This window comes from Aulonocara sp. 'chitande type north' Nkhata Bay, linkage group LG13 (assembly GCF_057382095.1).
Source record: "Aulonocara sp. 'chitande type north' Nkhata Bay isolate Kocher_YH1m ecotype deep benthic linkage group LG13, A_spYH_male_GT1.1, whole genome shotgun sequence".
Taxonomy (NCBI): domain Eukaryota; kingdom Metazoa; phylum Chordata; class Actinopteri; order Cichliformes; family Cichlidae; genus Aulonocara; species Aulonocara sp. 'chitande type north' Nkhata Bay.
In genome coordinates this window covers 14,301,439-14,319,524 of record NC_141356.1, presented here as the reverse complement: position 1 = coordinate 14,319,524, position 18,086 = coordinate 14,301,439, and the positions used below count along the sequence as shown (strand labels likewise).

The window sequence follows — 18,086 nt, the reverse complement described above, 5'->3', positions numbered from 1 at the left end:
ACAAACTACCAATACTCGTCTCAAAGTATTGCAATATAATTGGCTAATGAGGACGTATGTGACTCCAGAAAAGCTTAATAAGTATAATGGTGATATCCCAGACTTGTGTTTCAGGTGTGGAGAGGAGAAAGGGACGTTTTTCCACTGTGTCTGGGAATGCAATAAAGTACAACGGTTTTGGAAAGAGATTAAACAAGCTCTGGATATTATATTGGGTACACAACTAGCTCTTGACCCTAAACTTTTTATTTTAGGGTTATATCCTGATGGACATCTTATGTCTAGAAAGGTAATTACCGCCCTGGACTTATGTCTACTGCTGGCAAAAAGAGTCATAGCACTCTCATGGAGGAAGACCAGTAAACCAAAATACATTAACTGGATTAAGGAATTGTCCACAACTTTACCTATGGAAAAAATTACTTACATTATCAAGGGGAAACTACCACTTTTTCAAAACATCTGGGGTCCCTTTATGCAATATATGGGAAATATGGATCTTGGCAGTATGGTGGATGGGGCAGATGGGGTGTAAATGTTGGTGGTCCTCTGCAGTTTCCTAAATTAATCTCTTTTATACTTGATCTTTAATGCTGTGTGAATTGTACATTTGAGTTTGTAACTTTGAACCATGCACAATAGTGTAACCGAGTTGATGTTGAGCAACCCTTGGAAATAGAGAAGCTTATTATTATTATTATTATTATTATTATTATATATATATATATATATATATATATATATATATATATATATATATATATATATATATGTGTGTGTATATATATATATATATATATATATATATATATAAATGTGTGTATATATATATATATATATATATATATATATATATATATATATATATATATATATATATATATATAGAGAGAGATATATATTATTATTATTTATTTATTTATTTTTTTATTTTTTTTTGGGGGGGGGTTGTGTTTTCCTTTTCCTTTGTTTGACTAAGTTATTATTTACAGGTGATATAGTTTGTACTTCCACTTAACTGTTGCTCTCTAACATCTTATAAGTGTCTGATTTGCAAGGGAGGGCGATTGACTGTTATACAATAATTTAGCTGCCCTGGATGTTTCCTTTGCTGTGGAAGTACTCCAATTTCTGTATGTAATTTTGAAACGCAATAAAGATATTGTTGGAAAAAAAATTACTCAACAGATGTTTACTTCATCCCAATTACAAGACATATGAACAGCAAACATGGTTAATTTTTTCCCTTTACCTTTGTTAGATCACATTTATGAATTAATGTGCTTCTCGTTTTTCTTTTATATAAAATGTTATAAATAAATCAGTTATAATCAAGTGGAGTGAGTGGAAAGACACAACACATTTACACGTGAAAAAATAATTAATTGTTTAATTTTTCTTTTGAAAAAAACTGAACACGGGTCTCACAGACCCGAACACCATACAAGGGTTAAGTCATCTATACTTATACATCAATACTTGTTATTAATCTCTGGCTTTCCTTCACTTTGTGTCCTTTGTCCTGTCTAACTCCCCTCACCTACCGCTGTTTACGGCAGATGCCGCAGCCCCTCCCTAAACCTAGTTCTGCTGGAGATTTCTTCCTGATAAAACTGAACTTAATTAAATAGAATTTTCACCTCAGCCACCACATTGTGCACATTACATGCTGTGGACTGATTTATAGCGTAAATTACTTGATTGTGCAAATATAGTCTGTAAGGCATATGTAACCCAGTGTTAAGAACGGGATTAAAAGTATAAATATTCATACTCTCACGATGGGAATAAATATTGATAAAAACAAAGTTAATTATAATAAATACTGATAAAAAGCATGTAAACAGAAGTTTAATTAATATGTACATATGTATATGTAATGTATAAGTGGTGTGGGGGCAGGACTTAGTCCTGTAGAGTGTGTTTGTCAGATCCACTGAGCGACCAATCATTGGCCGGTCTGACCCTCCCCCCAGTCTGTGCGCTGCTGAGACACCTGTGCGTGCCTTCGTGTGCCAGTAAGATACGCCAGAGACACAGACGGTGAAAGATCAGTTTACCCGTGCGGCGAAGAAGCTAGCTGGATAGAGAAAGTCCTTTTTTCGGCAAGAATAATAAGAGTGATACTGTATTCCAGAGGCCGTGAGCCAACGTGAGCACTGTGAAGCCCCGTGTAGCATTTGTTGCTTCGCATGGTAAGTCCCAGGCAGCACACGTGCGCTAGCATAGCATGCTACTTGCCGCTAGCTCTGATGCTAACTTCCGTTAGCCATTTTGCAATGAAAGTGCCTTTTCCGAGGCTAAAGCAATTAGCACTGAGTCTGCTGCACTTTATATGAGATGTTCTTTAAAGGTTTATGTCACATTACTGTGGTATTGATGTATAATGTATGGTTTTGTGCGACGTTATGTTAGCACATGTTCACTTTTCTCATGGTGCTAATTATAGTTCTGCACAATTAAGTATTAGCAACGTGAAATTAAGTGCCTTCACCTGCACTTAGCTGAAACTTGATAAGTCTCAAGCCAATGTGTATTTTTAATGCACTGCTGAGCTATTTTGTATTGTTTTAAATGTGTGTTTCCTATGCACTTTTTCCCTTTGAAATGAGAATAATTTGTTGTACAACATAGAATATTTTGAAGAAAATTTAGAAGCACTACAAGCAACCAGTAGTAATAATAAGTTACAGGCATGATAGCTTAAATGTTGAACTACTGTGTTCTGGCCTGGTCCCCAGGTCAGGTTTTTTCCTTTGCTTATTTGGATTGGATTGGTTTTGAGGACCTGAGAAGAATCGAGGATCCCTTTTCCAGTACTGGATGGCGAGCCCAGCCCAAAGAGCCGGATGAACTGGTAGATTGTAACCCGACTGGTTACAAACACACTGAGTGACTACTGAACATTGAAAGACTGAAATTGACTTTTAAAAAAAAGACACAAAAGACAATATATCCTTAGGTCGACCATTTGTGGGGTTTATTTTATTTTGTTTTCAAGAAGCGCGCTCTACTTTTGTTAAATGTGCACAACTTTAATAATTGCTAATAAATGCAACTGTGTTTTCTACACCTACTGTGTACAAGTCCTCTGTTGTCATACACCCTTGGCTCCTACGAATCTAGAACCTGTCTGATCTGGTCCATATTTCCCTTCTGTCCGCGTACTGTGGTTAAAGGTAACTATACTGCCCGCACTACATGCAAAGAAGGCAAGAAGTAGCACTAACAGGTCTAGTATTGCACCACCAGTGTTACACATACTTCCTCTGATTGGTTAACTGAGGTCCTTTAGTTTGTCACTTTTATCTGGCTTTAAACAAACACTGTACCAACCAGGTAAATTTAGTGAGCGCGCGCGCACGCGCACACACACACACACACACACACACACACACACACACACACACACACACACACACACACACACACACACACACACACAAAAACACACACACACACACACACACCTCCACAAATATATCAGCAACTGCTGGACTGACAGTGCAGAATTTTAATATACTGCATGTTAGTTTGTATGTTTCACAGCCATAAACTAGTCTTTGCAGCATAAGACTTTAAAGCATTAAGTTAGAAAAAATGGCACACTGAACCTCAACTTCCACAACCAAATCACTCTCAGTGTGCCTATGCAGATCCCTTAGAGGCCCTCTCTGACAATATCTGTATGTACCATTTGAACGCAAGTGCATCTGTGCAAAAAGCAGCAGTTGTGGTTTCTCACAGATGGAGATAGAAATCATTGCCTGGAATAACGGAAGAGAGAAAAACAGAGATTGAGGAGAAACATGTGCATTAACCTCCAACTGACTCGAGGCAGGGTGGATGACGCTCTAAGGGAGCAGGAAGAGAAGTGGGGAAAGAGACAGACAATACTGGAAGGAGATTCAGAGACAACTATACTCACAGTTACCACTGACTGCCACACAGCGCCTCAGTGTCCAAACCAAATGTTAACAAATGTATCTGAAGACATTTACTTAACAGAGATAATAAATGCCGGTGCAGACATCAAAGGAAAATAAAATACTGTACATAAAATCTAATACTCATAACTAGAGCTGGGCAGCATCTCCAAACATTTGTATCACGATATCTTCTGAATTTTTGAGTTTGCATTGACTTCTTCTTTTCTTTGGAGTTTATAAAAACTCTTGTGTCCTCATAAAACAACAAAGAAGACATGAAAACAATAAAACACAGCTAAAACAATACACGCTCCACTCTCAGGCTCTGTCAACAACAATTAAATATTTGGCACAGGGCTTCAGAGCCAGTCTTTAAAAGACTTGTTATGATTTTGACTTAGCAGTAATGTCTGCTGCCACTGTTTTTAAAACAAGTCAACATCTGGCTCATTACCTTTAGTATTTCCAACACACAGCTGTTACATGTAGACTTGAAACAAACTCCATTTGGGATAATTCTTCCAAACTCGGGGGCACCAGTTACTCTGTCGTTGGGTTAAAACATTATCTTTGCCTCACCTGGTTCCTGAGTTGCCTCAGTGAAGTCCATCACACAAGAAGCACAATGACAAACAGGCGCAGTGAAGCAAACTAAGCAAAATGATTCTCATATTTAAAAAATAACAATATTTTCTAAAAAAAAAGGAAGACACAACTGGTTACATCGTTAAAAAACAGTCTGCAGGATTCCTTCTCTCCTATTTTAACATCCGGTAGCTAGCATTACTAGCATTTCCTTCACCTTTGTAAGTTTATAAATGTGACATTAATAATGTTAAAAATAATTTTCTTGGTTTTAAAGTAGTGAGCCAAGAAAATTAGTTCTTAGTTGTAGTAATACAGGCCTCTTCTCTAATGGCTGCTAATATATCATTTTTAGGCAACTACAAAGTCCACAATAAATTAATAGTGTGAATGAAATTCAGATCAGTACGCCACTATACAACCCGGCAATATTGGTCACTTCTACTTAAACACCAGGGTTTTTATAGTTAACCAAAACGAATCTAAAAACTAAAACTAGATGTGAAAGGACCTTATTGTAGCTGGAATTTTCGCCTCATTCACGCAGCTCCTGAAGCAGTTTAATATTCCTCGGCGGCATTTTTTCTGCTATTTAAAATTTCGTTCATTTCTGGAATTACCTGAGGAAACTTCTTTGGATAAAATTATTAATAAAAACATTCATAAGAGAGGGGCGATTAAAGAAATCTATACTATATTATTAGATCTACAGTCTCCTTCTCTCTCCATCCTTGAGGCACAGGGGAAGAAAGACCTTGGGATGGATATAACAGATGAACTCTGGCAATCTTTTCTCCACAGGGTACACTCCTCTTCTATATGTGCCAGGCATGGGCTCCTCCGATTCAAGGTCCTACACCGATTACCTATCTCCAAGGAAAACATAGCCAAGTTCTATCTGGGAGCTGACCCCCTGTGTAACAGATGTAAAGCAGAAACAGGGTCACTCCTTCATACTTTTTGGACGTGCCCCAATCTTCATAACTATTGGGTGTCTATATCTAATACCCTTTCAGAGATATATAACATTAAATTTGATCCTTCTGCTCTTAGGCTGTCTTTGGAGTGATACCTCAAAGTCACTCTCTCAAAATACTTTTCGAATTCTATTGTCTTTGCTTCACTTTTAAGATGGAAGCAGGAAGCTCCTCCCACACATGAACAGTGGCTTGCAGACCTCATGAGGTTTTTTCAACCACCAAATTTCTTAAGGCATGGCAGCCATTTCTATTTAAAACATTTAAAATGATCACCTTATCATGACCTGATACCAAATCTCTACATCACTATCGTAGTTAACTGTACACTGAATGTCCCTTGTACATTTTATTTTTATATTTGAGTTTTGTTTGGGGGTTTGTTTGTTTGTATTTCTTCTCGCTTTTTGTTATCTTTTGGGGTATTGTACATATTGAACAACAAAGTACTGTATATTCAAAGTTCTCCCAGTAACATGCGGTTGTAACTGAAAATTTAATTATTAAAAAGAAAACTAGATGTGAAAGAAAAATGTTTCAATTAATTAAAATCAAAATAGAAACTAGACTTTAAAAAAGCCAAAATAACTGAAATGGTTTTGGGAACCTGGAAATCTGAGTAAAATAAAATAATAAGAGAGAGGTAATATCCTTAATTTTAGTGCTTCTTAAGCTGGTAAAATTTGTTATCATAACTTACCTGATGATGCTCTGTTGGACATGTTTATTGAGACTTTAGATGTCTATAAGACTGTACCTATAAGTCAACAAAAATATAAATATGATATAACTCAGACAAACACTGAACATAATTTAGTAAAAAATGTCCCTTGAAAGAGATCCTTCACACTTAATGTACATTGTGCATTAATACTAGTTTAGCATACCATTGTGTTTAGCAGCAACAACCTAAAAAAAAGATTTTGAACGAAACTCTTTCAATGCAGTTTAATTAATTAAATTCAGACACTTTCTCTTGAAGAAAAAAAAACTCATCCACTGCCCGAAGCCCTTACTGTGCGTTCTGTGTTAACAGACACGTTATCTGCAGAATATGTTGCATGTATCCTTATGACTTTGTGCCTTGAGGGGAAACTGACTGTGGGAGGAGCAACAAGAAAATTAATATTACAGAGCTGAAAAACACAACTACACTGCGCAAGTTCATCTTCTCGATAATACTCGTGTTTATTGCTCTCTCACTCTCAGCATGAGTGGAGGAGAGAGGAAGAGACCGCCCACACACCCATCTGCTTCTACTACTACTGCACACACACACCCACACACGCAAAAACACATACATACATCTACATTCAAAAAATCACGCGAAAAAGACACAAATTATGCATTAGTATTAGCAATTACACCACAGCTTTCCAACTTAGATCCATTGTGCCACAAATGTCTGCAAGAAAGTGTTTTGTATGCACCAGCCTATATTACGGTCTTGGTGTTCTTCCAGGTCTCTTGTACTGTGTGATCTATTTGAACATGTTGTCATGTTGCTAAAAAAAAAGGTTGTCTCTGGGTTATCTTGCACACACTTCACACAAACACACACACACACATATTCACAGTACACACATAGTATATCATACTGTCCTCGCCCGCCAACGCTAATTCAAAACATACCTGAAGCATTAGTCGACCATTAGCTCCACTTAAAGATTTATATTAGAGCTGTTTGGCCTTTATAAACAGCAGGCTGCAGAACACAGCTCTGTACTGAAGGCCTCGAACACACCACATGACAAACATCTTAACTTGTAAATTTACAAGTTGAAAAAAACCCCCCGAATTACTCAAGATGTCTGCATCTGCTCTGGATGAAGAAACTACTATGAGAAATACCCAGAAACATGTGACTTAAGATTTATCTCTGTTTGATCAACAGAAGATGAATGTTAGACATTTTCAACCACATAAAACAGCAGTTTGTCAAAAGTCTAGACCCATGCTGACACCATATGAAAATAGGTAACAGGGTATCTATTCTATGTCAGAGTGAACACTGTGGTTATTTTAAAATTAATAGTTTATTTAGTGGGCAGCACGGTGGCACGGTGGTTAGCATTGTTGCCGCACAGCAAGAAGGTTCAATTCCACCATCAGGCCGGGGTCTTTCTGTGTGGAGTTTGCATGTTCTCCCCGTGTCTGCGTGGGCTCCCTCCGGGTACTCCGGCTTCCCCCCACCGTCCAAAGACATGCAGCTTGTGGGGATAGGTTAATTGGAAAATCCAAATTGCCACTAGGTGTGAATGTGAGTATGAATGGTTGTCTGTCCCTGTGTGTTAGCCCTGCGACAGACTGGCGACCTGTCCAGGGTGTACCCCGCCTCTCGCCCCATGACAGCTGGGATTGGCTCCTGCGACCCTGAAAAGGATAAGCGGTAGCGAATGGATGGATGGATGGATAGTTTATTTAGATGCCTCTCCTGTTGCACAGAAACAAAAAAGAAGCTAAAATTCAGTTCAGTTCTATTCTATTTATGTAGTGCCATTTCACAAAACCAGTCACTTCAAGGTGATTTATATTGTAAGGTCAACACCCTACTAGACAAAAAACTCCAAGAATCAGATGAGCCACTATAAACAAGCACTCCATCACAGTGGGGGAGCCCCCCCCGGCTTTGCTTTTAACACAAAGGGAGTACACACTAGCTTTGGTGGAATCGTAACTGGAAATGGGATACTGGCATACCTTTTATCTGCATCTAATGTAAATCAAATCACAGTTTACACAATAAACATGATGTACTGAAGAAGTCTCGCAAGTAATGACCGAGACCATAATTTCACCACAAATGAGTTTACCAAAGTCATAACTGTAGTAAGCACTAGGGGAGTTTTGTCATGTATATATATCATCTATATATATACAATATATAGGTTGTATATATACAATACAGTCTATGCTGGCCGTCAGAGAGATGGTTTAAGAAGCTTCACTAGTGGCTCCACTTTTCATTTTCACAGGCAATGTCCATCTTTTATGTACTTATATACTGTAATATCAAGTAACAGGTTGATATTATCTGTCGATACTAACTACTTGCCGATCTGACAGTATGGCCATTTGTGATGGCCTACAAATGAAAAATTAAAGACAGGAGAAAGATATTGATATTGTATAGTTAGTCCACCAGACAACATTGAGCAACTTCCCAGCTGATCCGAGCAGAGTCGGGCAGAGCATAAATAAGTAAATAAATAACTATACATAACACACGTTAGGAAAATCTGTTTAAGACTCAAAAAATATTGGTCGATATATCAGATTTTTAAATGACCAAACATTGGTTTCGGTATCATTCTAATGGCGCCTATGCTTTCAGGTAGAGGGATTCATTTTGCTGGATTCAAAAAATGTTGTTGCAAGTTTATAATATATAAGTTAATAAGTTGCTAAACCTTAGGTTTGGCGAAACATCAAGACAAAGGTGTAGTAAATATACTCTTTTTATTTTTCATTTTGCTTTATTTTGTTTTTACAATATCCGCAAATGACTAAGGGGGCAACTGACGAAGAAGTTTGGATACCTCCAAGAATTTGTGGTCTATCTCTGACTACGAGGTTGATTCAAAGATTCAATTATTAATGTCACATGTTGTCAACTGAAGCTTAATGAGCTTCATCTTAACCTAATCACACTGAGATGCATTCCTCTGGCGTAGGGGAGAGAGAAAACTTTCCCAAAGCCTTTACGGTATCACATGAGCTTTAGTCAAGCTGAAGTCATGTGGCTTCATGTATCCTCAAAGAGACCTACAGCTACAAACTCACTGACACTTGTACAGGAACACAGCACAGATAAACACAGAGATACAATCATCTAGGGGAAGTTTCATGAAGGCAAAAACTAATGAGAAGAATCATCTTGCACTTTTACTAAGAATGTCACCTAGATGAAAATTTGCAGTAATTTTCCAGTTATATACTGCATTGTGCATATGTAGGTACATTCCTGTATGGCTGCTTGTGCTTCGAAAGCATGTTAACATTTCCGAAGCTTTTATTGAATCTAGCAAGACACATGATTTATTATTCCCCAGGACATCACGTTGCCTTACTTAAGAAGTCGACCGCTTTGGAAGCCAACAATTTTTAATTTAGGAGACTCAGCTCTAGCCATGATTCACAGCTCAACAACTGTTGTCATATTTTGATTAAACTGATAGTTATATCTAGTTGGTACACCACACTGTAAAAAAAAAAAAAAGTAATATATAAGTATTTTACTGTGTATTTTACAGTTTTGTACAGTTTTTCTAGAATATCATTAAATTTACATAAATAGGCTGTGATTTTACATTTCAAATGTAAAACAACATAAAATCACTGTAAATGTAATAAAACAGAATTTTCTTGTTTTTTAAATATATTTGTCTGTACATATGCATATTTAGATTGTTAAAATACATTCACAAATGTATCATAATTTCACAAATATTTGTCCGTTATTTGACAGATTGAACTGTTAAATTCAAATGTAATGCTATGGAAAAATATATAAAATGATTCTTATAAACTTTTTTTTTACATCAAATAATGTTATTTAGGGCGATCGTGGCTCAAGCGTTGGCAGTTCGTCTTGTAATCGGAAGGTTGCCAGTTCGAGCCCCGGCTCGGACAGTTTCAGTTGTTGTGTCCTTGGGCAAGACGCTTCACCTACCGCCTACTGGTGATGGCCAGGGGGGCCCATGGCGCGATATGGCAGCCTCGCTTCTGTCAGTCTGGCTCAGGGCAGCTGTGGCTACAACTGTAGCTTGCCTCCACCAACAAGTGAATGAATAGTGGATTTGTAAAGCGCTTTGAGGGTCTCGAAAAGCGCTATATAAATGCAATCCATTATTATTATCATTTAAACCAACTGTTAACTGCATATTTCTGTACATTTAAGTATTATTATTCATATTGCCGGATTCATTGACCTTGTTTATAGGTAATTTCATTGTTTAATCACATTAAAATGAAAATAACCGTATTTTTATGAGAAAGTTATTTTCTGTTATTTTACGGTATTATTTTGGCGCCCCAGCTGCCGGAACATTACTGTTTTTTTAGGATTTTTCTTTTTTACAGTGCATCTCAGTCAGTGTTGACATTGTGGAGGACTATAAATACCTTGGAGTACACATTGACAATAAACTGGACTGGGCTAAAAACACCACAGCACTTTACAGGAAGGGCCAGAGTCGTCTCTATTTTTTGAGGCGACTGAGGTCCTTCAACATCTGCCAGAAAATGCTGAGGATTTTCTATGAGTCTGTTGTGGCCAGTGCGATCCTCTATGCTGTTGCATGCTGGGGGAGCAGGCTGAGGGTCGCAGATGCCAACAGACTTAATAAACTGATCCGTAAGGCCAGCAATGTTGTGGGGATGGAGCTGGACTCCCTCAAGGTGGTGTCGGAGAGGCGGATGCTGTCCAAGATAAAGACAATGTTGGATAACACCTCCCACCCACTCCATGACATGCTGGTCAGTCACAGGAGCTCGTTCAGTGAGAGACTGAGATTACCGAAAAGCACCACTGAACGACACAGGAAATCATTCCTGCCTGTGCCCATCTCCCTGTACAACGCATCCACTTAACACACTGTTTGCTGCTACAGCTACACATGTTTCTTTTCCAACTATTTATTTATAAGTGACTTATGTATGTATGTATATATATGTATATATTGTACTATTCTTAGTTAGCGTATTGTCTGTCTTGTCTTAATGTTGGTTTAAAATGGAGCACTGTAACAAAAAATAATTTCCCCCAGGGATCAATAAAGTATTCTGATTCTGATTCTGATCTCTACCTGACTGATCTGCTCTGCTTTTTCTGGGGTGGGGCCACTATCCAGAATACTGAGTTTACACCTAATTATGTGCATTAATAGTTGGATGGCTAGACGTTTACAGACATCTTTGCCCAACTGTTACATAAGAAGCTAAGTGGAAGACCACGAAAAGCAAAAGAAACCGATTACATGTATTTGTGTAATATAGAAGTAGCTGATCACAGCATCATAAGCCACTCAAATCCTTGAGTTTGGCTGAAAGCTTGATAAATGTCCACTCTGTGTTTGTGTGAATGGAACAACAGGGTGTTTTCTCTTCTCTCATCCTGTTTATGAGGAAATGTAGATGGTGCCTTACTAAGTTTAATTCTGTTGTGTGGAGCTCACCGGTGATTTACGTTGCAGACATTCCACAGATGCTTGACCTCTACACTGCAAATTATGATTTACAGACTTCATCAGGCTGTTACATAAGCTCTGCAGTACCTCTGTGTGGTATATATCAAATCTCCAGTTGATTTTCTTCCTTTCCTGTTCTGAGAGCCCATGTTTACATTTCTGTGTTCTGCTAATGTAATGTTAACAATTCAGCAGGTTAGCCACACATAGGTAGCACCATGTTTTAATCCTCCCAGTGCCATCCACAATCCTTTTACTAGTGAACAATCCCCTCGCACTTACTTTTCAGGATCAGATACAGCTGAGCAGCTAACTAGTAATGCTTGCTTTTGTTATGCTTTGGAGATCTACTGCTACTTTAACTAGAAGATGGTTGGGCAGAGAACCGTGCAGAAGCATTCTCTCAGGCTAATGCTGATATCAGTACTTGTGTCCAGACTTGTGAGATGCCTCTTTTCCGCCCCCAAGCTCAGGTGTCACTACAGGTTCTGGCACGTCCTCAGACTTTTGTTCTGTATTTAGCTGTTAGCATTTAGATATGAAAACCCACATTTTAAATGTGGTTTATCATAGCTACACATCCAACTTTTGCAACAAACCAAATTGCTTGAAAGTCACTTAATAGTTTAGCATGACATATATTTAGCACAAATCCTACAACAAATAGACTGTTTTTGTCTTTTGGGGTTGTTTTTTTTTTATTATTACTTGGTTATTTTGATTATATGGAAAGATTATGAATGTGTCTGTTTTAGCCTAAAACCATTCTGCAAATAATAGAGCACCGGAAACACACTGGAAAGAGACCAGGAAACGTCATCAGTCGATAGAGAAGAATATGTTATAAATGCTAATAATCCCACGTGTGGCAAGCACAACGATATGGAGAAATTTCACAGTAATTCTTGCTTCAGTTCTTTTCTTGTGAAAAGTGTTTTTATGAAGTGGTGCTGACAGGAACTGCAGGAGAAACAGTAAAGCTTTCATCACAAGTGGCTTATTTCTTCATCATGCATTCCTTACATATCTGTGCCACTGTAATTTACTGTGTTGTAGCGAACACGGACAGCACAGCAGAAAAATGAATGATAACAGAAGCTACGGCGGGGCACCTGGAGAGCCATATTTCTCATCTCCCTCTTCCTTTCTTTCTCTGGGAAGTAAACTTGGACAGTGAAAACAGGAAGTAGGGCCTACCGTGTGACTCCAACACACTGCCCCTATTTTTAGACGCACACACATACATAAACATGCACAGCCCAGCCCCCGTTTCCTTCAGCCCATACAGAGGACACCCCTCTACTACAGCCCACAGGCAAACAGGGTCAAGAAGAGAGCAAGCCTGAGCTCTTCCTCTATTCCCTCTGCATGAGAGTTTACAAAGCCTACGGAAGCCAAACTGCACTGCACTGAAAATGCTGAAGAGGCTTTCAGCAAGACACTTCCAGGTCCAGAACCCATGTAAAACACAGATATGCATGTCATTTCACAGTGTTTACTGAAACTTCTCCAACAGACTGTATTGCATTTTATTGTATAATGGTGTAACTCTGCATTAACATGCAGACAGCCTTATATTTTTGTAGCTGCCTGAGATGGTGCAAGTAAAGGACCATTAACTTTTAAGTGGCTTCATCTTCAGGGATTATCGTTTGATTTAATTTTCTACTGTTGCACCACTGTAGAAAGGCTCACTGTAAAAACTTTAGGTGAATGATTTAATAATAAGATTAGTAAAATTTCTAGATTCTACCAAATAGTCCAGATGTGATTACATGTAGGTCAATGGTTTAACGTGGTCAGAGTACTAACACTGCTCAGTAACAGCAACAGCGGTAAGTAATGCCAGTTTCTGGCAAATACATTGGTATAATTATTAATTTGATCACTATCCTCTGCTAGTTATATCCTTATGCAGATTTGGGTCATTTCCTGCACTTCTGCTATTTTTTAGGTGACATCCTGAAAGTCTGTTCTGACCAATTACACTTTTGAATGTGCAGTTTTCACCACAGACGTGCAAATAAAAACTGCTGAGTGAGCGAGACCCAATGGGCATATCAGAGCACAGGCATACTGGTATGCAGGTATTTTTTTCTCTCTCTCTCACCTTTCATTGTGAATTGTATCCTAGACTGAAGGGGAACTTTAAAAATGAACATCTTTACATTGTGTTCTTCTGTCAGAATTAAGTTGTCATTTCTTTTCTGAAAAAGCGAAAATGAAACACTGCATAAAACAATCAGCCGTTTGTACGCCCATTTGCATTAGCACACTAGGGCAACGCCTTTCTTTAAAATTATACAACATGAAGTAAATTTTACTTTCCACACAGACCTTCCAGTGCACAATTGTTTTTGCATGAAACATTCCTCAGATGACTGAACATAAAGTATATAACTGTTTACAGAAATCACAGGCTGGGGCCTTCATCAACATGAGCCTTGAAGTGTGGCGCACTCGTTAACTCGTCAGTCGGAGCTGAACTTGTTTTCGCCTCGGCAGACTTTTCCTGTGTGTCTCCTCTGTCAGCTCCAGCAGCTGAACCACAGTCGTTTCAACCGCAGACAACCACACAGCAATCTGGCTTTGTCACAGTTGCAATACCACAAAAACAGTGTTAGCGCCACAGCTGGGAACAAGAGAGCTGGGAGACACACCAATGATAGTTACTGGTTGAATAAAAAAATATTTTCCCATTTTAAAAACTTTATCAGTCTGCTTTCATTATCTCCATCCATCCATCGATTCTCTTCCGCTTTTGCTTTTCAGGGTGGGTTGGGTTGGGGGGGTGCCCGAATCAGCAGATCCCCTAAACCGATGCATCAGTATCAGATTGCAAATGGCAAAAGTTGGATCAGTGCATCCCTGGAAAGTGCAGTCTTAATGAAAATGAACTTGGTCTAACCCACATTTTCACAGATAATTTCACAGGTTTCATTTAATTCACCTAGGTAGTTTTTGTACAATCTTACCTCTACCTTAGAAGAAGATGAAGAATATTTGCACATGTTTATTTTCTCTATGTACAACGGTTCTATGGTTAATTCTGTGCTAATCACAAAGAAGCTATCTCAGCATGTTTGAATGATTTATAGTGTTTTTGAACCTGTATTGTTTGCAATGCACGCATCCCACGTGAATATACTACAATCACTGTATTCCTGCCTCCTACCCCTCTTAGAGTGATGTGTTCAGCTACACACAGATTACCATAGTCTACCACTGGCACTGGTACTTCATAGACTTTTTTTCATATGTATTCCATGTCCAATAGAATTAGACTCTGCACAGAGTCCATGGATGATAATTGCTAATCAAAAGTGATGCAGGAAAGTATAGAAAATGAGAATAAATTGTAATGCCTTTCATTGCAGTTCTGGCAGCTGCTGGCTAAATCCATATGGCACAGAACCAATGTTAAGAAGATATAGCTCCTGCCAACACTACTCACATCACACCCTTTACACTGCTAACAAATGAGGGAAGGTGGGAGTCTTAGCAGGAGAGAGTGAACAACAGAGAGAGGCCAAATGTTCATGTTTTTTTAACAATTATGTGAAGCATTTTCATTCGAGTGTATCAATGTGAGATGGGCTTTTACAGCAAGTGCGCAGACCACTTAATCTGATGAACCTAACAATGAGAAGAGTTGTGACTAAAACATGACTGGACAAAGCAAATGATATCTGTTCGTGCTCATCAGTTAGCCACTTCCTCCTCTTTCATTACATCAGGTGCCCCCAAAATACATGTGAAACATTACAATTTAAACACAAGGCACAGAAAGAGAGAAAGATCTTTACATGTTCCTGTGCAATCTTAATCTGCAATACCAATGCTCACTGTCTCATATCTCATTTTCCTCCTTCTGTTTTGCAGTACACTACAGTACACCCCCGCCAAGTCGCAGTTCAGAGTTTGTGGCCTCAGCCATTTGCAGATTTTTTCTTAGAACCTAACTAATAAATGTTCATGGAAATATCCTCCACAAATAAATACCCCTGTACTTGGAGGGGGGAGGTTTGAAAGACGGCATCGGCATTTCCGCATCATAAGAGTTTACCATGTGCAGCTATCTCGAGTGTTCTTTGTTCTTCTTAAAACCCTTAAGATGCCGCCCAAATGCATATTTAGGATTTTAACTACTTTTTTCTACCACATCTGAAATACACGGTTTAAGGATCTTGCTTTGGCACGTACCACCAACCTAAACACTGTTTTCAACCAAGCCATGGCAAAGATGTCCCCCCGGCAGGACAATAGGAACAAAAACCATGACACAAGCCCAAAGTGTTGAGCCAGCCTTAAAACAGTGCATATCCCAATCCAAGTGAGAGTCTGTGGGATGTTCTAGAATAAAGCTGATCCACAAAGCCTCCATCACGCAATCCACAGTACCCTGAGGTCCTCTGCCAGACACCACAGGTATTTGAAAACAGGAAAAAAGTTAATTGAGTGGGCTGCTGTTCAAACACCATTAGACCCTAACCTCCCATTTCCCAATGTATGGAGAGGTCTGCACAGCTCTACCTCCAACTTTGACCATATCCCTGACTTTCACAAGAAACACTTGCAACTATACTTCTATAACTAGGACTGATATATGTAAGAATATGTTTAGCTGAAAAAGAGAAGTTATGGTTCTAGCATTTCTATCACCAGTGCTATGGTATAGAAAAATGTCTATTCAACCATGGAATCCATAAGAACTTTTATTTTGATGTGCATTTCTAAAATCCTCAACATGAGTTTGACAGCTGCTGCAGTCCTCCCCCTCCATCCCTCAGTCATTTAACCATTCAAAAGCAGACAGCTTCCTTCAACACCCTCTTTGTCTTGCTCTTGACTGCCTCTCTACCTCCCCTCAATCGCTGCCTGTTTGGCAGAAACACCAAACCCTGAATGTCCTTCTCCACACTTCTCTCTTTAATGACAAGTTCCGACAAGGCAGCTGCCTACACACGATTCAGAGGAGAACAGAAATTCCTGACAGATTTAGGAATGCGATCTCCTTTTCATGTCAAACGAACATCAGTTCTTGCACCTTTTTTCTGTTCTCCAGCGTTTTTTTCTCCAGCTTAGCCAAGCCACATATCAAACTGATATTTGCTGGACTGAAGTAGCGTTAATTCATAAATCATGTTCACCACAGACCAACCAGTGACCGGCCCTGCTAAATCACATCCCACATGTGCTGGATATGCAAGGCAAAGCACAGTTCTCTCATTAATTCTGAAATTATTGAGTTTATTTACAATTTGCCACATACTTTATTACGTCTTGGCAGTTTGGAAACTGGTCAGTACCCAAATGCTGTTACTTCAGCAAGTCAACTGTGAGCTACTGGAGCACTTTGCACAATCCATTACACAACAATTTTCATATCGTTGATTACTGTTCTTCATGCATGCTTGAATAATGAGCTCAAATTTCTGGGACGTGAACTCACTGTTATGACAGAGTGTGTGTGTGCGCGCACTATGTGACCTGCTCGGCAGGTATGACTTTCTCCTGAAGGTGATTATTCACAGAGCTTGTAAAGGCTTGCGGGAATACAGTGACACATTTGGATTTATGCCCAGGTTTTTTTTGTTGTTGTATTAATATTGTTACTTGTCACAACACGGGTATTAGGTTTCAGTTCACATGCTTTTGTCAAATGAAATATCTGCAGATTTTTTGATTTCCAGGCACAGTGGATACTGTATCACCATTAGACAAAGACAACACACCAGTGTCTCCAAAACCTCTTTCGTTTACTGCAGAACTATTTTGCGTCATGGGATAAGATCTTGCCAAAGGATAAAACTGTCCAAAAACCTTAACTCTCTGACGTTCCTTTGCCATGAATGAAAAGGCTATTGTATGTGCTGCAAGTGGGGAACTGTGTGGATTATTTAATGGAGTTCATAAAATTCATAAAAGATTAAAGGAGAAAGCATTATCAGATATGAAGAGACAACAAAAGTGTGTGAAAGCAGAAGCCACAGACATAGACAGGGGAGGACAGTAAAGCATTCAGGTGGGACATTGTGGGACAGTTCAATGTGTTCTCGTCCCAGGGTTTCAAATACATCCATTCTGTCACATACTGCTGGCATTACAGAAATACACGCAGGATTACCTTTGGTGTTGGTGCTGTGATGCACCGACTGCGGCAATACTGGTCTAATGTTTTAAAGAACAGTGGACCCTGGATTGAGTCCCAGGTGGGGGCTTTGTTTTCTGCACTTTTTTCCAATTTCTTTTCACTCATGTGTTTGTGTTTGTTGGTAAAGTTTAATAAGGTTTGTTTTAGCATGCAACACTCCACGATATTAACCCTACACACTGCAAAATGATGCTTATGGCCACTGACTGCATCTAAATCAGGGGTCTTGAACGCCAGGCCTCGAGGGCCGGTG

At 38.9% G+C, this 18,086-nt stretch overlaps 1 protein-coding gene and 1 long non-coding RNA gene across 2 annotated transcripts in view; one reads left to right on the top strand and one right to left on the bottom strand.

Annotated features, from left to right (window-relative positions):
* Positions 1-18,086, bottom strand: part of LOC147315833 (protein kinase C epsilon type-like) — a 96,738-nt gene that overhangs the window by 72,011 nt on the left and 6,641 nt on the right. The window lies entirely within an intron of this gene.
* On the top strand, positions 1,799-3,072 carry LOC147315834 (uncharacterized). The gene is made up of 2 exons (XR_015124397.1): positions 1,799-2,195; positions 2,742-3,072. It is a non-coding gene; the product is annotated as an uncharacterized LOC147315834 (long non-coding RNA).